The sequence below is a fragment of the Lepidochelys olivacea genome (genome assembly GCF_965140295.1).
Source record: "Lepidochelys olivacea isolate rLepOli2 genome assembly, chromosome: 8".
Lineage (NCBI taxonomy): Eukaryota > Metazoa > Chordata > Testudines > Cheloniidae > Lepidochelys > Lepidochelys olivacea.
In genome coordinates, this window is record NC_140418.1 from 10,287,786 (window position 1) to 10,310,471 (window position 22,686).

The 22,686-nt window shown below is 42.2% G+C and overlaps 1 protein-coding gene across 1 annotated transcript in view; it reads right to left on the bottom strand.

Moving 5' to 3' along the window:
* SPOCK1 (SPARC (osteonectin), cwcv and kazal like domains proteoglycan 1) overlaps positions 1-22,686 on the bottom strand; it is a 466,220-nt gene that overhangs the window by 286,849 nt on the left and 156,685 nt on the right. The gene's annotated exons all lie outside the window — the stretch shown is intronic.

Below are 22,686 nucleotides of genomic sequence, written 5' to 3' on the forward strand. Positions count from 1 at the left end.
ACTGCTCCAGATTTACCGTGGTGTAGTACATCACGATTTGACCTTAAACTCTGCACTTCAGTTCTAGCAAACACAAAGTAGCAATGATGTAATTGAGCTATATTTGTCCATGTTCCCATTAGGATAGGAGTTTGTAACTCAGCTCTGAAAACGTTATTCTACAATGTGACTTACAGCTTTGTTTTGTAACTCAGATTCTCACTTAATTTACAGCAGAAAACATAGGAAATAACTTATCAGAAGCCACTAGTGTATCTAGACAATAAATACCCTGTTTTCAAAAATAAGTGTATACAAACCTTCTAGCCGAAAGCATAGAAAACCCCTTTCATGCCTCTGCCTAAAGTGAATTTTATACTCCGAGCAAATGTTTATACGTTGGGTAATTTTATATCGCTCCAGCACGCCATCAGCTTAGGCCCTGAAGTATGTAGATTCAAACACAAGCCCCTTTATTTGGTTTCGGTATACAGTAACTCCACACTTAACATTGTAGTTCTGTTCCTGAAAAATTCAACTAAGTGAAACTATGTTAAGCGAATCCAATTTCCCCATAAGAATTAATGTAAATAGCGGGGGTTAGGTTCCAGGGAAATTTCTTTTTGCCGGACAAAAGGCATTCTATACATTTTAAACAATTTTAAACAAGCAATTTAATACAGGTATAAGTTTTAAACAGAGGAGATGCCCCTGCCTGACCCTACACAGGCACAGCCCCCTGGCACTGGAGATGAGGCAGGCAAGGAGGGTGAAGGTGTTGTAGGCTAGGAGAAGCATGTTGCGCAGCAGCTTCCCCTACTCTGCAAGCACCAGGTGTGGGGGGGGAGGCCTCAACCCTCAGCCTGCCCACTCCCCCCTTTCCCCTAAGCCCCCATCCTTGACCCACCTCTTCTCCCCACTACCTCCTCCCCCTTTACTTTGCATGCTGCGTCCTCACTCCTCCCCCCTCCCTTCCCTCCCTTCTAAACGCTGCCAGCCAGCTGATTGCCACGGGCAGGAGGCAGGAGAGGGAGCCGGGAGGCGCGCCGAGACCTCACTCCTCCCCCCGCCCTCCTGCCTGGGGCAATCAGCTGGCTTGCGGCATTTTGGAGGGAGGGGGGAGGAGTGAGGACTTGGCGCACAGGCTCCCCCTTTTTCCCCCCCGCCTCCTGCCTGAGGCAATCAGCTGGCTTGCGGCATTCCGGAGGCAGGGGAGGGAGGGGGAGCCTGCGTGCCAAGTCCTTGCTCCTCCCCCCTCCCTCCAGAATGCCGCAAGCCAGCTGATTGCCGTGGGCAGGAGGCAGGGGGAGGAGGGGGTAGGCACTGATACAAGGGGTCTGCCGGTGGGCGGGAGCCACTGGGCGTGGGGGGGGCATAGGAAGGCTGCCAGCTGTGGAGAAAGCAGGCAGCCAAACAACGTAAGAGTGGAGCATTGCACAACTTTAAACGAGCATGTTCCCTAACTGATCAGCAATGTAACAATGAAACAACGTTAACCGGGATGACTTTAAGTGAGGAGTTGCTGTATTCCATATACCTCTCACATAGCCTTCTTGAGCAGAAGTGATCAAAACTGAACAAAGGATTTGAAGTGAAGGTGCACAATAGATTTATATGCGATTATAATTATTGCATATTATTCTTTGTGCCTTTCTCACCCTTTGCAACCGGCTCACTTTGCATGCTGGCCTCACTCTATGACCTGGCATTGAGTGGTTGTAGGACTATAGCCTCCTTTGGGGGCACCTTATACGCTTAGAGGAGGATGGATGGGGGCCTCCTGTGTTCAGCGAGCACTGGGGATGCAATTCTGCCTGGCTCTTACATTGACTATATCATTGGAGAGTGGAATAGGGCTTCCTGTGCCATCCCATTTGCACACCCACATATGGGTAAGCAACTCTGGCCCAAAGCCTGTAAAGACCAAGGATAGTTATGATACCCAGTAGCAGCTTCAGCAAAGATGATTATTTATAATTTATTTTATAGGCATCAAAAGCGTTCTAGGCTTTTTCTTCAAAAGGACAGGATCTGGCACCAAGAATGGAGACTCAGCCTTGCCTTTGAATTCTTTAGCTTTGTTATGCTGAAAATCTTATTTTCATACAATGTTTTGTAATTGATTATGCTTTGCTGCTGGATTTACCAAGCATTAATCACTTCTGATTAATGAGACTTTTTTAAACCGAGTCCTTTCTTCTGGTAGCAGAATATTCTCTTTTTACTACTTACAATTTTTTAAGTGTTCATTTTGCTATTTTTTTTAAAGCAACAGAAACTGTTTAATAATTCATAGCCCACAAAAGATTTCTTATGCTGCTGGCATATGGAACTAGTTCTGAAATCAGGAGTAGAGGATAAACCTGATGTGCAGGCATTTGAAAAGGGTTTTAGCTTAATTTCAGTGTTAAATGAACATTTTACTGCAAACACACCTTGTGCTTAATAAGGTGCAAAATATAGAATTTTTTAAACCTTTGTCTAGTCCATCTTCTAATCCTATTTGTCCTTTTTTAAAAAAGAGCAAAAAGAAGCTGAAATAATTTTGTTTTAGAACATTTATGACCAGACTTCATGCCAAAATATCATAGGAAAATACACAACAAAAAAACCCTACAAAAGGGAAGAAAGTTTGAGTTTTGTTGGTGTGGTTTTTGTTTTGTTTTTAATAAAAGCTTTAATGGCTTACAAAAGAGTAAATAATTAGTACACGCAGCTTCAGAGAGACAACTGCTCAACTGTGAAGCAAAGCAATACAAAACAAAACAAAAATAAAAACCCATAACACTAAGTTTCAATCCGATGACATTCATTTCTGGCCGAGCCAGGAGCTGATTGGTATATTAAGGGTGAAATTACCCATTCATTTCTGTACAGAAGGCCGAGAAAAAAGTTTGTCATATTTAAGTCCTACCTAAGATGATGATTTAAGTGATGTGTTGACTCTGTGTTGGTTCTCTGCAGAGGGGTGAAATTCACCCTAAACTAATTTGATATACGATTTTTGAAACCATATTTTTAGAACTACAAGATGCTCTTAATATAGCTCTCACTGTAAACGGGTCTTTCAAGCGGCTCCCTTATTACTGCTACTTCCTACAACTCAGTCCAGTACACTGATATTAGGTCATTTAATGCCTCTCTGTGTGAAGAGGCATCAAAACGTGCAGAAATGTAGGTGACAGTTCTCTACGGCAAGTTGTGGCACAGTCTGCCATTGAAGGTGATAAAATAAAAATATAACTGGCAATAAGATTGGCTAAAAAATTAATTCTAAACACAAAATAATGAAACAAAATATCAGAACTGCTGCACAGAAACACATGCAGTTTCAGCTTTTTTAATTAGGATCGGTAGTAACATATGTGGCTAGTTCTTCCAGTGTATGAGGATCAATTTCTGCACAACTGTACAGTACCAGTGGAGTTTTTAATGAGACCTACACTTCTCCACAGGACTAGAAAAGCCTGATCAAGCCCTGCCCATGATTCCATGCAGCTGTGTAACCTGCAGAAGCTTGTAATAGGTTTAACAGTGCATTATACATGTTCATTATTTTTATCCCTAAACACCCTCTTTGTTGCTGAATGGAATATAGGCCTAGTTTGACCATCGCCATCTCAGTCAACATCAGGGGCTTAACAGGTGATCTCCAGAAAGTGCAAGTCTCTGTATCTTACACTAAAAATCTGAGCTCTGTAGCTAGGGTTCCCAGCCCTGAGGTGCAAAAAACCCAGGATATCTGGGATGATCCTGAGCCCATAAAATTGGACAGTTAGCAGTGTATACTGAGCCGTCTTACAGATTTTCCCAAGACAGCTATCTCAAAAGAGAAATCCTTGGAAAATCTGGACAGGTGGCAACCTTACCTGTAACTGAGGTCTGCAACAGAATTGCGGCTCAGACACAGAGGGGGACACAACACACACTGACCAGTGGGTTACACTTGAATCTTTATACACATACCTTTGAACTCACTATCAGGTCTGCCATTACATGCATTGCCAGAACCACACAAGTTACTGTCTGCAGCAACCTTAAGGGACAACCTATCATCATTTTACCTTTTCTTAAAACAAGGTCTTGTACATTTTAAAGAGGAAAATTTAGATTAAAATGGAAAAAATCACAAGAACTCCATATTCAACACAATATGAAATATTTCAATTCAGCAATACTGCTGTGGTACCTTATGGGAGCTGAATTTTGGGTGCCTCAGGCTCTCATTCTTCTCTATATGTCGAGTACCCTGGTCAGACTACATCTCCCATGATGCACTACAGTCTCCCTCATGACAAGGGAAGGGTGTTTCATTTATGTGAGTCTCTGCCAATCTGCATCATGGGAGATGTCGTCTGACCAGGGAGTTCAGCCCACAGACAGGAATGGGAGAACGAGGAAATTACGCAACAACAGCCATGAGGCATCGTATCGTAGTGGAATATCCTAATCAAAATATTTCACTTTTTGGCTAAAATACTTTAGATTTTAACAAAACCTCCAATAACTTCAGGTTTTTCAACAAAACCCTGAACATTTCTGCCAGATGCTTTTCATGAAAAATTCTGTTTACTCAAAAATGCAGTTATCCATCCTAAAAAAAAAAAAAAAATTAAAGTTCACAGAATATTTTTGTTGAACCCCCCCCCGCAGGCAGGCTCTCTGGTGTTTGTGCTCCTGGCAGGCAAGACGCACAGATGTACCGTATCGACGGCAGTGTTCGATATCCCAAAGCAGGAGGCTCTTCTGCTTTGGCACTAACGGTCTGTCTACCCTGGAGCTGGGAGGTGTAATTCTAAGCGTGCGAAGATGTGCCTCCAATAGTTCTGCTTAAGCTAGCAAGCGTGCCCATGGCCGCGTGGGAGGTGCTTGGGCTGGCAGCCCAAATACACACCCAGGTGGGCAGGCAGGACTGTACCTGGGGCATCTAGCCACCAGCACTGCAGCGTCCACGCTGCGGTTCTTAGGCTCTAGTTTAAGCAGAGCTCGTGCAGGTATGTCTATGCAAACTGGTAGTCACACCTCCCAGTTTAAATGTAGACATACCCTCAAAATGAAGAGGGACCAGAGCTGGAGCAAGTATCCACTGCAACCTTTTAAGGGATCCCGGCTCCCACTCCTGCATCTCCTCCCCCAGGATTCCTAGACACAATCTGGTGGGATATCCATAATCCTGCCAGGGACTGTCACTGAAACAAAGGGCCATCCTTTCTATTACTGTCCTTCTGTCCCTACCTCCACTGCCTGCTCCCATTTCCCAAATGTTGCCTGCTCGTCCCTCTTCACCCTAGCTAGGCATTGGCAGGGGCATTAAGAGCAGAGGGAAAAGTCTTCTTGCAGTGCTCCTGGTGACTAATAGGTATAATTCAAGCAAAGACTGTTGCCAAGTCTTTGAAGCCCTGGTGGATGGCTAAGATTCCAGCAGCGATGTAGGAATGCATAACAGGAATGCCAAATGCAAAGTCATACCCACTGCATAACACTTGGCAGCCTTGCTTACACTACCTTTTGCTGCAGCTTTTCAAAGAAGCAATGTGATGCACCATACTATGGGTCCATTACATATGTCTACACTGCAATTAAGAACCTGCAGCTGGCCCTCGTGCCAGCTGACCCAGGCTCACAGGGCTCGGGCTAGGGGGCTGTTTAATGGTCGTGTAGGAGTTCAGACTTGGGATGCAGCCCAGGGTCTAGGACCCTGAGAGGTGGGAGGGTCCCAGAACTTGGGTTGCAGCCTGAAACCAAATGTCTGCACTACAATTAAACAGCCCTGTGAGCTCAAGCTCTGTGAGCCTGAGTCAGCTGGCACAGGCCAGCCACGGGTGTCTAACTGCACTGTAGCCATACCCTTAGACTACCACATAGAAATTTGTCCTGTCTGCCAGGATGTGTGCAACTGCGGATAGATCTGCTTCCCCTTTCTGTGTTGGTCAGGGCAGAATTCAGCCTGAAGTCAGCAGAATAGCGGATAAGAAAATGGATATATTTCCATGCAAAGTTTCATGGAATATTTCCCCCTCCATTTTCCATCAATATTTCTTGACCAGCTCTACTGAGCAGATAGACAAGATATCAGCTTCCTGTTTCTTCAGTGATTTTTAATTTATTCTTCTTGTAAAGGGACTGATCTTGTCAAGAGACTGCTCACTGCAACAAAAATAAGTCTAGCCACAACTGGAAACGCACCTGCTTTATTTATGCACATCACAACAGAGTATGGGGGAGGGGGCTAGGAACTCTCACCGACTAATCAGGAAGTAAAGGATGTGGAGAACATGGCTCAGTCCCATAATATTTGGAGTCATCCTTATTATAACCTCTTTACTACAATTATATTAAACAACAATTTAAAAGTAATTTTAATATAAGCCTATTACAAACTGAATGAAGCAATTATAAATAAGTCACAATTTTCTGTTTTTAAAACAGCCTTTGCTAAATATATCTCAGCACTTCTGAGAGGAGTCATGATTTTAAAAAAATACTCTTTATATGAATAATTTAGCATGAAAACATAGGTAATGACTGAATCAGGCTTGCACTGTAATTAATGAGTAAAGAAAGCAACCATACCATTCATGTGCATTTGATAAATTGAATCTACTGGGTGTATAATTGGGGGGGAAGTAACCTGGGAGCTAAAACACATTAATAACGGAGATTGACAGTTTAGAATATAATATACATTGTACTGTTACAAATTCTATTATTCATTCTGTGGCTATTTGCAATTTGAAAGTAAAAAAACCTACCTCAACTTCCTGCGTACGTAAGCATTATAAATGAGAAAAAATAAATAAATAAAAGAATGAACTCAAACAATACAAAAGAATGTTAACATTTTCCACTTTGGTCTCCCCTCCCACCCCCCAGCAAATTTTAAAAGTATAATCACTAGGTTCAGGAGACCTGAACCTTCAAATGACATCTGTATATTTTACTTTTTTGACAAGCTACTAGCATCCTTTGCTAGTCAGAATTTAGTTATTTTGTCAGCTGGCCTAATGACCATTTGCAAACAAGTTATTTGTCCCAAAAAAGATCGGAAACCAAAGAACCATTTCCTTTTGGCTGAAAAAACAAAGGCATGGGTTGTTTTCCCTCCTCCCCCTGCACCATAGCTAATAGATTTTTTTAAAAAACGGTTTTCATTCAACACCTTAACAAGTTAAAATACATTTGACTATTGATAGATTCAATAGGAAAGGCAAAACTGAGCATGTTTCCATTGTTTAATGAGAACAGAACCCTGAGGCCATGAACCTACAACAGATTTTTTTTTCCTACAGCAATATTTCTGCAAGACGACAATACCTTCCTCGAAGTCTGTGCTCATGTTTGCTTTTACCACATTAAAAGTACCCTGCTATGCATAAAATAATCACTAATAGGAGTTTTGCTTACGGATCTGGACACTAAGTCAATCCTTTAAGTATGTTAGAGTAAAATTCAACTCCGTTCAAAGGGCCTGCCCAAGGACCTGTGCATCACTAAAATCCTGTAATAAGGTTCTCAGTGGAACTCAGATGGATCTTGTGTAGGATCTCTGCACAGGGACCTATCTGACCAGCTAGTGAGTGCATATTCAGTTATATGAAAGTGTTATACAGCAACACAATAAAAACCAGAGGGTCACCCTTACTCACAGTCACATTGAGGTACTCACTGTGGGTAGTCCCATTAACTTCAGGGGCACTACTTGTACCGTAAGGTACCAGTCAATGTGAATAAGAATAAATTAGAACTGGACCCTAAGTTACAGTTTCTGTTTATGATGTTTGAGGTCAACATCTAATAGTAGCAGGATAATTGAGAGCCCAGTAAAACACTAAATGTTGCATCCACACTACCAAAGCCTAAAGCTACAGCATATTTTAGAGAGTCAAAATCTCAGGTATATGAATGCAGAGGCTGCCTTTGAAAAATTGGTCCTGTGTATCTTGCCTTGTGGCAAAAATATGCAGTTACTGTGGAAGTGAAAATAATACGTTGTTCCTCAACATGCATAAGCCAACCAAACACACGTGACATTTACTGACAGAACTCTAGAGGCTCACTCACAGTTTACAAAATTTATCTTTCCTTACACTAAGAGCCTGACAAAAGACCTTGTACAACCAGAAATGAAATGCAGCTTCTGCGACATTGTCTTCATTATTACATCTAAATGTTCACCAACTCTTGACTACACAAGAAAAAAAAGTGCAAGATGTCAATGATCACGGTAAAAGTCTTTTAAAGCCACAGAGAATGATTTAGCCTCTGACCTGCTTTTTGTTCACCATGGCTAACCCACCTCATGCCCTACGGCCAGCTGAGGAGGAAGTCTTTTGCACGGAAAGCTCTGTGAGGATTTCCAGGTGAAGATTTCCCTATAGCATCCCATTGTGAGAGTGGGGGTTGTCCCCACGGTAAACCTGCGCAACCTGCCCCACACCTGGAAGATGGATAGTATGTCTGACTCCTCCTTTCCCTTTGGAACTGCACTCCTAAGGTCTCCCGAGCCTGAGGAATTTATGAGACCCCTGGGGCTCTATTACATTTTCCTGGTCTGTGAGCCTGGAGGGGGAGACATTTTTCATCCCCACTAGCTTTGCCCCAAGCCCTTCCAGTTTCTTTCCCTTCCCCCAGGGAGGGACTTTGGACAAGCAAAGATGGCAGGTCCTGGGTGTGGGTGCTACAGAATCCATTGAATGGAAGCGGAGAAATCCATGTCTGCTGGACCCCTACATGCATAGATCAATGTGGGATTCAGAATGTATAGCAAGAAAGACAGAAGGAGCTACTGTCAAGATAGTTGGTGTTCTCCTCTAAGCTCCATCTCCTGGAGTCTTGGATTTAGAGGAGAATACCAGTTTTTATTTAAAAAGAAAAGTTTGTAGCCTTCATGGCTATGAAGAAAAGTTTGAAAATGTTACCCAAGTGCGTCCTAATGGCTCAGAAAGCAGAAGGCAAATGACAAGAACCCAACATTTAATTTAAAAAGAAAAGAAAAAAACAATTAATGTTTTTTAGGCCAGTCTCATGATTTGTGAGCTTTTGGGATTAGCAATAATGAGAGAGACACGGAAGAAAGAAAAATTTAAAATGTTAAAATTTCTAGCACTTTTGGCTCAGCTCTTGTGGAAGAGTTTAGGAAATGTGAAGGAAAGAAGAAGGGACTGGGTCATTTTAGTCACAAGAAGAGCGCAAAAATATGGATGCAAAGGCATCCCTCTGTCCATCCTTTCAGCAATTATAGATCATCTGGGGACACAGGAAACATCAATAAAGCCACTGCGGGGAAGCTAAATGAATTCTTTGTATCAGTCTTCACTGCAGAGGATGTGAGGGAGGTGCCCACACCTGAGCCATTCTTTTTAGGTGACACATCTGAGGAACCTTGCCTGGCTGAGGTATCAATAGATGAGATTTTGGAACAAATCAATAAGTGAAACAGTAATAAGTCACCAGGACCAGATGGTGTTTACCCAAGAGTTCTGAAGGAACTCAAATGTGAAACTGCAGAACTATTAACTGTGGTTTGTAACCTATCATTTAAATCAGCTTCAATACTAAATGACTGGAGGATAGCTAATGTGACATCAATTTTTTTAAAAGGCTCCGGAAGCGATCCTGGCAATTATAGACCAGTAAACCTAACTTCAGTACCAGGCAAATTAGTGAAACTATAGTAAAGAACTGAATCATCAGACACACAGATGAACACAATGTGTTGGGGAAGAGTCAACACAGCTTGTATAAAGAGAAATCATGCCTCACCAGTCTATTAGAATTCTTTGAGGGTGTCAACAAACATGGACAAGGGTGATCCAGTAGATAAAGCATACTTGGACTTTCAAAAAACCTTTGACAAGGTCTCTCATCAAAGGGTCTTAAGCAAAATAAGAAGTCATGGGATAAGAAGGGAGGTCCTCTTATGGATAAGTAACTGGTTAAAAGAGAGGAAACAAAGGGTAGGAATAAATGGTCAGTTTTCAGAAGGGAGAGAGGTAAATTGTGGTGCCCCCAAAGAGCTGTACTGGGACCAGAGCTGTTCAACTTATTTATAAATTATTTGAAAAAAGGGGTAAAACAGTGAGGTGCAAAATTCGCAGATGGTACAAAATTACTCAGGATAGTTAAGTCCAACACAGACTGTGAAGCACTACAAAGGGATCTTACAAAACTGGGTGACTGGGCAACAAAATGTCTGATGAAATTCAGTGTTGATAAATGAAAAGTAATGCACACTGGAAACCATAATCCCAACTATGCATACGAAATGATGAGGTCTCAATAAACTGTTACCACTCAAGAAAGAGATCTTGGTGTCATTGTGGATAGGTCTCTGAAAACATCTGCTCAATGTGCAGCAGCAGTCAAAAAAAGCTAACAATGTTAGGAACCACTAAGAAAGGGATAGACAATAAGACAGTAAATATCGTATTGCCTCTATATAAATCATACAATTTTTAAAAAATGTTAGAATTGGAAAAGGTACAGAAAGGGGCAACAAAAATGATTAGGGGTAATGAACAGCTTCCATCTGAGGAGAAATTAAAGAGACTGGTTCTGTTCATCTTAGAAAAGAGATAACTAAGAGAGATGTGAGAGAGGTTTACAAAATCATGAATGGTGTGGAGAAAGTGAAGACGGAAGTTTATTTACTCCATCACATAACACAAAACCAGGCATCACCCAATGAAATTAATAGGCAGCAGGTTTAAAACAAACATAAGGAAGTAATTCACATAATGCATAATGAAACTGTGGAACCCACTGCCATGGGATACTGTGAAGGCCAAAAGTATAACTGGGTTCAAAAAAGAATTAGACAAGTTAATGGAGCATAGGTCCATCAAAGGATATTAGACAAGACGGTCAGGGATTCAACCCCATGCTCTGGGTGTCCTTAAAGCTCCGATTACCCTCTGTTGGGCCTGGATGACAGGGGATGGATCACTCCATAACTGCCCTGTTCTGTTCATTCCCCTCTGAAGAGCACCGACCATTACTGGAAGACGGGATACTGGGCTAGATGGACCATTGGTCTGACCCACCATGGCCATTCTTATGCTAACTATGTTCTAATATTCTTCACTATTGATTACATATGCACCTTCATTGCTGACTCCTCTTTCAATAATCATGACTTATTTTCTTTTGGATGATTCTTAATCCTGCTTTGACGGTCTCACGCATGACATTGGTAATGGTCTTTTTCACAGAATCATCATATGGGTCCAACACAAAAATGTCACCTGCAAAGTCAAGATCTTGAAGTGTTCACCTATTCCTTTTAAGTCCTGTATCTTCCTTTGATGTTGCTTTTTGCATCACAATCTATCACAATGTAGAAAAGCAGAGGTGATAAGCTCCCATGTCACCCTCCAGTGGCTAGGTCAAGCCAGTCAGTCTCTCCACTTTCTGTCCTTACACAGCATTTTGAACCTTCATACAGCATCTTAGAGAGGGACACTATCTTTCTGGAAAGCCCATATTGTTGCAAGAGCTTCCATAACAAAACTCTATGAATGCAATCAAAAGCTTTGGTGAAATCTACAAAGCCCAAGACCAATCTTCTCTGGTAAACAAGCCCTTTCTCAATCAATCAGTCATCTCAGGGTAAAGATGTGATCTATACACAATCTTTTCAGTCTAAAGCCTGCTTGCTCAGTATGCAGTTTTTCAACTATGACTACCCTGTCCAACAGTACATTACAGAACACTCTTCTGGGTGCCTGGAACTGCTCTCTCTTGGACTAATCCTGGACAAATGAATTCTGTGGGAGCTCTGAGCACTGATCTCACTAGACTCAGGGTCAGCCCCTCTGGGCAGATTCCCTCCTGTTTCTGAGGTTTCTTCCTTGCAAAAACCTAGTATCTGCCCAGGGCAGATACAAGTAAGACAAATAAATTGTTCCTGCCTCCGACACACAGAAAAATTCATGTTTGTATGACAATTTTTAGCATCCTTAAATTTACTTAAATTGCAAGCTCTTTGGGACAGGGCCATCTTTTGTTGTATTAGTACAGCACCTAGCACAATGGGGTCCTGGACGGAGGCTGCTAGGCATTACCATAATACATATAATACATAATAACAATAATAAGCGGAGACATGTAGGTAAGCAAGTATACACTGCAAGGCTCTTGCGTTAGTTCTCTATTGGATTTTTACTACTCTGTTCTGGGTGATCAAGAGATGAGATGAAACTCATTTTAAAATGATTTAAAGCCCTTTCACAGTATCTCACATAATACTTTTTTTTTTTTGCGCTAACAAGAGAGAAAAATTTTTTTATTATTCACTATGTGTCAAATGTAGCCAACTCAGATGGATTCTATCATCATCAAAGTCAATCTACTGTATAACCGTATGTTAAATTAAGTACTCAAAGGGTATAGCAAAAAAGTGCTAGTTTAAGAAGCTGACATTAACTCTCACTAAAGCCTCTTTATCCAATTTCTGACAAATATTCTTAGAGGTTCCCACCCACTTTCATCAACATTTAACCCAAGGACACAGAATACATAGGAGAATTGAGCCTGAAAGTAAAAATTGTATTTGTACATTAACTGGATTTAAGGCAGTTCCTTTGATCTTTTCCCTGGAGAGCACACAATTTTCAGTCACACAGTGCATAATGAAACCATCTCAGGAAAGAACAAATATATTGTGACAGAATGAATTTATCCCCACTTCTAAAAGGAGGATATGGAAATTGCCAGCTATTTCATTATCCATCTAGATGAAATATTGAAAGAGACAACAAAAAAATACGATTCTGGCAGAACTTTTCAGAAATCTTGTCAGCTAGGTTTTGATTTACAAAACTAAACCCTGAACCAGAAGAGGTTCTAATCCAACCTCCTATTAGTCAGACCAGAAAAGACCAAGGATGGGAATCACCTCTAAGACCAATACATTCCCAGGTGTTGCAGGAAGCAGTATGGCTAATTCAGTAAGTAACACACACTGAGTCATATCCCCCTTCACCAGGATGACTGCAAGCTTACAAAGCTAAGACCAAATTAACGCATACATGTGACTTCAACGCACCCATCTTTAAATTAACTAAGTAAACAAATAATCCCGTTGCCTTTTGCCTCCTCAGGACTTCAAATGCATGCAGTGAGGCACCCACCAAGCTAACCAATTTCCTCCTATTGTTACTTTTTTGGTTTAGTTATTCCCTAACACTTAGCATCTCCAAAGAGTTAATGAAAACGGCTGTCTGTAATGCAGAGGCACTTCCTATAGATATTTCGCTAACTTGTCTAAAAGCAGCTTTCACAGGGTCCTCGTATTTATAAATAGTAGGGCCATTATCTAAATGTGTGCATAAATATTTATGTTTTGTCAGATGAATTACACTTATCAGTTATTTGTCTGTATCTAGTAGAAATGAGATGTTGACTGAAAAAAACTGCACAGAAAATCCTCCTCAGCCTGCGTCATTCACACATTTGGAGAACCGCAACACTGATTTGAAGCTTGTTTTGCTCTCCCCCCCGAGCCCTGGGAAGTGTACATGGTAAATGAAACAGGAAAGCCTGCTGCACAGCAATCATTAAACCACAGACACAGCTATTCCTCTGGAGAAGAATAAAAACAGGACCTCATTCTGAGATGTACAGGACACCTCCTGTGAGGTAACGAGCACCCTTAACTCCCACTGGAACCAAGAAGGTCTGAGGTTCTTAAGTACCATGACAAAAACTGGGGCAACAGACTTTATTAACACTGGTTTGCAGCCCGTTTACTGATTTTCTTTTCCACCCTAGACCGATCATTAAACCTCTTACCTTCATAAAGAGCATTAGGGAAGGATGGTAATTACTACCTCATTGCTCTTTTAAAATTAGCTCTAGAAAGAGGCAGCTGCACTTGTTTGCTTCATTCTACCCTCCTGCTACAGAAGATCATTCCAACATCGAGCAGTTTGAAAGCACCAGCTGCTGCTTCCTAAAGTTAATCTAGCCTGGATCATAAACGTCTCCCCAAGGCCTATTGCCCATTTTAAGCAAATAGTTTGTGTCAGCAAATTACACACTTTATTTATTTATTTATGTAAGACAGGGAGAAAATATTTTACACCTCTGGTCTTGCTGTGAATAGCAATTTCCCAATGGTAACTTGTCTCCAAAGTATGCATTAATCTCAAGAAGTGATTCAAAATTCCTCTGCACATTAAGACATTTCTAGCCACTTCTGGGCTTCTCTCTCTTTTCTGGGAAATGGGAATATGCATCCAACCAGGATGGTCTTACTTAGCAAATGGGTAGTGTATTCTGCTGCAGATTTTTCAATTCATCTTTGGCAGAAGAAACCTTTGAAACACCTAGTGATAAATTTCACAGGAAAGCCTTGAGTCTATGGGATCTAATTCTGGACCTGGCAACATAAAGTGATAAAAATGTAAGAGGAATTGTTCAGACTAGAACAGCATCGTGTGCAGAGAAATGGGGGAGGTGCTGGGGCCTACCTAAAGTACTGAAGTTAAGTCACTAATAAAGTGTTTAATGAAGACCTTGGCTTAGAATAAAAATAAGGCTGGCTTAAAAGGGCTTGCATTTGAGTATAAAAGAACTAAGAATATGTATACAAATACAGCATCTCTCAGATCAGGGACCTCACCACAGCACTATGACCATGAATACTTCTCCACCAAACCTCCACACACATTTAGGATGTAAACCTTCAGTTTCTGAGACTGGTTTACATTTCTGCATTGCTCATTCAGTTATAGGTGATGTGCAAAGGATATTTTGTTAAGTGGGTACAAAAAGTGTTGCTATGATGAAGAGATGACCTGAAGTTTTTTTTGGTGTGGTGGTGGGGTTGGGGTGGGGTTGTGCGCAGTGGGTTTGTTTCACTTTAGAAATAATTCAGGAATGCCAATGCTTCTAGTCCCTAGTTTCAAAAGGTCTCAGGGGGGTTTATGAGCTTTAACAGCTTCATTCAAGGTGCAAGGGTGTTGGAACCTTTTACAAACCTTCCTTTACCCACAATATTAATTATTCATTACTGTTAAATAGGTGTAACCCTTCTGCCTGTCAGAGCTGGCAGCAACAAGGGCCGGGTTCAGTATCAAGGGATTCCATTCTAATAACGCAATGCAAAACCAGCTCGAGCCCCCACCCAGTGACCTGGGACAAATATATACCACCCCCGCTGGGCACCTCCAAGAGGCAATACTTCCCCTCTCACAAGCACAGAGTCTGAGTGTAGCAAAAAGCCTTTTAATAACAGAGAGAAACAATGTGGCATTATGTTGGGGAAATATCACCAACAGGATTCATAACACAACCCATGAGCAAAAACCCACCCCAAGCAAATTGAGGTGTGTCCGTTCCCTTAGGTTCTTGAGTCCAGCAACCCAAAATCACCCGAAGTCCCAAAAGTCCAATGACCCAAAAGTCTCTGTCCCTGGTCAGGGCAGCCCCAGAGTTCAAAAGTTTATCTGCAGTTTTATCTCTGAACCTGGGTGGAGATGGGCGGGGGGGTTAAGGGGCACCTTACGTGGCCCAAAGCTGCTGGCCCCACCTCTCCATGGGGCTCCGTTCTGCCAACCGCCCCATGAGCTGCTCTAGGCATCCGACAAACTGCTCTGCTCCACCAGCCGCTCCGCTCCCCAAGCTGCTCTGCTCGCCGTCCCACAAACTGCAATGCTCTGCTCTGCCAGCCGTCTCGCAAACCGCTCTGCTCCACAAGCCGCTCTGCTCGCCGTCCCGCAAACTGCTGCACCATATATCTTCAGGCTCCCCCACTACTTAACGCAACATGCAGTGATTTCAGCTCTTAGTAAGTTTAGCTCTTTTGTGAATTCAGCTTGTAGTAGGAGAGCCTCAGTGCTGGTGCACCATTAGCCCAAAGTGAATTCAGCTCAGCAGCCTGTAATTAGGCTCCTAATAGAATCAAAATTAGCTTTGATATTCCACAGTAGAGAGAGGAGGAAGTGCAATTAGCATGTAAGGCCCTCACCAGGGGTCCCATGCCACCAAGTATTAATACCTGTCCCCAACCTCTCTCAATTCACAGAGTTTTGGAACCCATGTCCCTTGCCTAGCGAGTGCTATTTAGTTGATGGCGAGTCCCTCCATCATAACAAAAGGCCAAGTACAGTTCCACTGTCCTTGATTCACATAATCAGGATAATAACAATTTATTCTTCCTGCCCCAATAACAGACACTGGGGATCCCACAGCAGCCAAAGTTACCATTTGGGCAGCTATGGGCTCATGCTAGGTGGAGTGGGTGTGCCTATGCAAATGAGATCAGCCACTGAAGTTCTTTCCCACAACTTGCCACACCTCACCAACAGATGTCAGGGTGGAGCTCATCCTGACCCTGCTTACATAGGCATGAATAAAAAGAAAGAAAATATCATGGAGTTATAAACAATCTGATTAAAAAATCCCTTGCTCTCTCAGTTCCTCAACTTTTACTCTCTTGGCTCTTCTGGCATCACCATTTCACAAATCCTCCTTTATCCATCATAAAGAAGCCCAAAAGGGCAAAAGCCCAATTTTATTTTTCTTTAAGGTCATCTTTAATAGAGTAACTTTACAAGCAACTCCTCTTATTCCTGCCTGAACTTTTTATCTACTTAGCATCTACTAAAGGGTCTACTTTCCCCTTCAAGAATGAAAATAACTCCTATTGACAGGCCAGTCCTTGCCTACAGACAGCCCCCCAACCTGAAGCAAATACTCACCAGCAACCACATGCCACACAACAGAACCACTAACCCAGGAACCTATCCTTGCAACAAAGCCCGTTGCCAACTGTGCCCACATATCTATTCAGGGGACACCATCACAGGGCCTAATCACATCAGCCACACTATCAGAGGCTCGTTCACCTGCACATCCACCAATTTAATATATGCCATCATGTGCCAGCAATGCCCCTCTGCCATGTGCATTGGTCAAACTGGACAGTCTCTACGTAAAAGAATAAATGGACACAAATCAGATGTCAAGAATTATAACATTCATAAACCAGTTGGAGAACACTTCAATCTCTCTGGTCACACGATTACAGACATGAAAGTTGCAATATTACAACAAAAAAAACTTCAAATCCAGACTCCAGCGAAAAACTGTTGAATTGGAATTCATTTGCAAATTGGATACAATTAACTTAGGCTTGAATAGAGACTGAGAGTGGCTAAGTCATTATGCAAGGTAACCTATTTCCCCTTGTTTTTCCTAACCTCCCCCCCCACCCACGTTCTTGTTAAACCCTGGATTTGTGCTGGAAATGGCCCACCTTGATTATCATACACATTGTAAGGAGAGTGATCACTTTAGATAAGCTATTACCAGCAGGAGAGTGGGGTGGGGGGAGGTATTTTTTCATGCTTTGTGTGTATAAAAAGATCTTCTACACTTTCCACAGTATGCATCCGATGAAGTGAGCTGTAGCTCACGAAAGCTTATGCTCAAATAAATTGGTTAGTCTCTAAGGTGCCACAAGTACTCCTTTTCTTTTTGCGAATACAGACTAACATGGCTGTTACTCTGAATCCTATTGCCATTATTTATGCTATAGTTCTTCACATCTTGGTGTGCCCTGGCTTGAGCTGTAGTCTGATCAGCTATCACAAGCCAGGGCTAGTCAGGCCAGAGAAATATTTTGAAGGAACCACTAAGTTCCCCAAAAGGAGATGCTGGTGCTTCAGGAAGTGGAGCTCTTTCCTCTGCCCCATCACGGCATGCATGTGTGAGGAGGCAGCACGATGTTACTGGAGGGTGCCATCTTTCATATCAGATGTAAAAGCAAAGCCTCGCAGGATGTGCAAGAACAGGTTTACGGTCTTACCTCCTTACAGTGAAGATAAGAACATGTGTCTTAACTCCTTTGCCACAACCAGAGAGAGTCATCTCCTTAGTGGAACTAGTCAGTCATATTAATTTCATTTATCTCTAGTGGGGGATAGGATGCCGTGAGATATGGACACAGCCTTGTGCTGCTGTGCCAAGCTCATCGGGTTCATAACATGCTGCTGCAGAGGAAGGGGTTGGAAGGAAGAAGATTGGGACAGGGGATGGGAGTGGGACCAGAGGATCTGTAGCTTTGTGTTCTCCCCATCTACCGGGGAGTGTATATTTGTGTTCACTTCACCCTGAGGCTGCTGTACTAGCCATGGCATGTCTCTGTTGCTGCTCTGCAACCTGGTACAGGGATTCCTTCTCTCTGCCCCTGGAAAACACCTTGCATTACAGCCTGGTCACGTTGGCTGCACCACACAGGAAGGGGGATATTGCTTAGAGTGCAAGTAGATACCTATCTCTGTAGACTACTTCTAACTACGTTTAATGCTAACCGGTGGTATAATGATGATTTTTCCATTTCTACTGCAATAGAATCTCCTCAGGCAGTCAGATCCTGTATCACTCTGTATAGGGATGCCAGACAGTCACTGACCCCTGGCTGCACTCCCAGGGTCCAACTCTCCCAGTTACACCAGTGTTATCAGGGAGTTTGGGCCCCAGTTTTCTGATTTGTATAATCACACTACGGTTATTTCTCAGTAACTAAAGTGTGCTAATGCAAAACTCTCTTCTTGATCAGCTGCTGTTTCCAGAACTCCTCGTCCGTCTTCCACAACAAACATGACTTCCTCAGTTTCTGAGCCCCTAGCCCAGGTAGTAAATGCAATCCCATTTTACATTAGTTACCTAGAAGTGTTATTGTTTGAGCATGTGGGGGGGAGCAGTGGTGATAAATGGGAGAATGGCTAATGGCAGAGGAAAGTGGCTGAAAAGACTGAAGTTCAGTACGGTGACAGGAGCGTGGGATTGAATTGAACGGCAGCTGTCTGCTTCGAAAGACGACGGGGTAAGCAGCAAAGCAGTTTAGATACTGTGTGTCATGCTGCTGCAGCACCAGAAATGGCTAAAAAGTCCAATTTTCAAGCAACAGTCCTTGCCACAGATAATGCAGGCATAAGGCACAGGGCCAGAGGATGAAGCCAGCGCACTGTTACCACTTGAGGCCTTCTGATCTTTCCTTTTAGCTCTCTTCACTTTTCTCTCTCTCAAGTACCTCTCCATCCTTTGTGGCTCCCTGGTGCAGCACGGCCCTCCAGGGTAGCCTGGGGTGTGGATGGCTTCAGAATGTAAAGCAGCCATATTTTATTGTGGGCATGTTAATTGGGAGGTCTGAGAGAAAGAGCCAGCCCAGTGCAGAGGAGATTTATAATAGCCAATAAAGTGAGATTTATAGTAGCCAAGATCAGAATCAGGGCCAAAAGTGTTTTGATCTCACTGACACACTCATCTGCTTGGCTTCTATAAATCTGTGCAGAGCTGCCTCGAAGCCAGTGGATCGGGCCCGTGTAGAGCTGCCTTAGCAGTTCTCGTGATAATCTCCTCCCAGCATCTGCTGTAGGGGGAAGTGTCTGGAGAACAGCAGGTATAGCTGAGGGCAGCCCAGCAATCCCCAGCTGCTAGAACAGCGCCTGTAAACAGTTAGCAGCTGGTGCAATATAGCGTAGTTTTCAGGCCCAACAGCGAGCAAGATGTTGATCTGGGGACTGCAAAGTTTACCTATAGCCACTGTAGCCCCTCCACCTCTGATCTTGCCTCATGCACAGTTCAGCCAGGGCAGCAAATCTGGCCCACAGAGTCTTGTGTATCTAATCAATTGCAATCTAACCTCACTTCACAAAAACAACCCCTGCATCAGCTGGTGTAAACTGAAGTCAATGGAGCTAAGCTGATTGACACCAGCTAAGAATCTGGCTCAGTGTTATTTCCTCTTGCAAACTTTTGACATATAAGCTCATTATTCATTTATCAAAATGCTTGCCTTTATATTTCCTGTTGCTTGGTAGTGAATATTGATAGAGTCTAGCCAGCTAGTGGTTCTGTATAAAGGGAAGGATACTGTGAACAAATCCAATTCTTATACAGAGTCCAAAATACTGTATGCGTGACTCTTAAAACATACATCAGAATGAAAGCTGTTTTCCAGTTCTTAAATTTTATTCAAAGAATTCAATGACATTCCTAGAACACACGTTTTGACAGATAGCCGAAAAGCCAAAACATTATATTCAAAGGTTATGTAAGCTACCAGGGAAAATTATTTCACTTTAGATATCCTTGTTACTTTGAGAGTGCATTTGCTGTAACAAGTTATGACAGATTCCCCAGCTCTTCATATCTGAAAATTTTTGGTTTTCTATTTGGAGAATTACATATCCACTCTGACTCTTAAAATCCTCTGTAGTAAATACCAGGGGAAAGATTGCTCATGCTAATGACACACATAGACAAATGTCTTGTTTTGCATTACAAAAAAAACTTCAGAGTTCAATACATATTGACTGGTGTGGTTTTTAAATTTATCATTATGCAAATGAATAATCTGAGTGAAAATAAGCAAGCTCCAGATTGCAAAATACTCTGGACTTTAAATTATGAATAAAATTGTAATTGTGCTCTTCCCAGACCTACACATCCCAGTGGTTATAATCTACAGACAAACAAAAAGCCGACGAATAAAACCAGTTGATCTCACTTTGATATTTAGTGACACACGTTTTTGAGATCCAAGGAGACAGTTAAAATAGCGATGGTCACAAGTCTTCCGAAATACTTCTTTAAATGAATAACTAATGTCAGGCAAGAGAGCATCTGGTTTCTGCCTTGCATATATGTTGAAATTATGGGCTAGATATGCCCTTGAAAGCACACATGGATCACCAGTTTACTTCACCTGCATCCAAGGACAGAATTTGGCCCAAAGTACTTTTGTAAAAATTCTTTATAGAAAACAGGCAATCAAAATATACATGCTCCTATTGAAAAGCTCAGTTCATCATCTCCAGATGTAATTTGCTTAATGCAGTTTCCTGGGGCTGGATCAGGAACAAAATAGCCACAGTCATCTTGGCCATAACATCAGCAGTTACTGGGCCCATCAGGCATTTCTAGACATTTTCAGATGTAAACATCAGAAACACTACCAATAATCACAAATGTGTGTTTCCATTTCAGTTTACATATCATTTCATTAGTTGGTCCTGACACTTTCCCCATCTCAAAAAAGGACAAAACATCAGAAATTATTAGGCAAAACCGACAGTAGACTTAATAGAAATAAAACATTAGATGCATTTGTATAAAGCTCTCAACAGTTACCATGTTACTTCAGCTACAGCTACAAACAAAGAGCCCAATCCTTACTCAGGAAAGTGGTCCTTACTCATGCAAGTAGTCTCACTAACTCCAATATACTCCAAGCTTACTTTAATGAGGCATCTGATTCCACTACCCCAGCCAGTACTAGAAATGCACAGAAACTGCACAAACATAGTCAGTTACCTTATTCATATTGTGTATTAATTTATCTGAACTATGAACAAAATGGTATAGATTATTGTGAATATTCAACATTAGAATAGGTCTCTCTGACACCAGGCAAACTAAATCTAAAATTGTTTGCATGGGCCTCCATGAACTGAGAGCACTGGGCTCTGCACCGTTCTGCTTTTAAACCCTACCATGTGTTATTTGCCAAATTTGCCTACCCCATGTTATTGAACTAAAATGAAAAGCAGGGGTGGATTCCTCAATCCTAAATAAATATGTGCTAGAATATTTTCTTCAACCTGAAATGTAGATACCAGCTTTTTTCCTGTGCATAGATGAAATCTTCAGCTTCCTTTGCAGATATATGGCTTTGAAACGAAGAGCAAACTAGATGCTATTATCTATGGGAGTTATAATAGGATAACAATTCTAATCCTGCCTCACAAAGATTATTTATGCAACTCTGTGAGGATACAAGATACTTAGCTAGTGCTATCTGAGGGAAGTGACCAGCTAAATCCAAACTCGGTCAGTGGTGACCAAAACACAGGCCACTTGACCAAGGCATACTCTGCATCACAAACACTAGCACCATAACTGTCTATTCGGTGACCGTCTCTGCAGAGGGGTCAAGGAGACCAACTTGCCCTTCCCCTTAGAAGCAGTACTCCTTCACTCTGGGATTGAAGCAGATTGGCAGGACAGCGCAAGGACATTTGTACTGCTGCTGCCATTCCTGTTCTGTGAAAACAGTGAAGACTCGGATATGCAGGTCTATCAATTTGACATCATTCCTGAGTACTAAACTCACTATATTTCTGCAGTGCAGTGGTTTTCAACCTTTTTTCACTTGTGGACCCCTACGAAATTTGGAATGGAGGTGCAGACCACTTTGGAAATCTTAGACTTAGGCTGCAGACCCTTCCAGAGTTAAAAACCACTGTTCCGCAGTAACGATAACCTTTCACAGACCCCTTAGACATAGTATGCGGACCCCCACAGGTCCACAGATCACAGGTTAAAACTTTTGCTGTAGAGCAACCAACTAGACAACCTAGAGTTCTACCAAAACCTGCAACTTCCATTACATCCTTTTAAAAAGGCTTGAAAATCTATTAACCAGAGTCCAAGAAAGACTGGACAGTGCTCACCAATAAAAAGCCAACATCAGCCAAGAGTTTCCACCTCAGAACCTGCAGACATTTCCCATTCATAGTATAAGGAAATATTGAAACATCTCTGACACCATAGTGTGGTAATGCTGATGTTTCAATGGAGACTACAGGAAATATGTGATCAGAGGAAATCTACCACTGACCCATCTTCAGTGGCTAGTCCTGTAATTTATTAGCCTTCTTAGCTGTGAAGGCCTGGAATCAGGAATGCATCCCATTT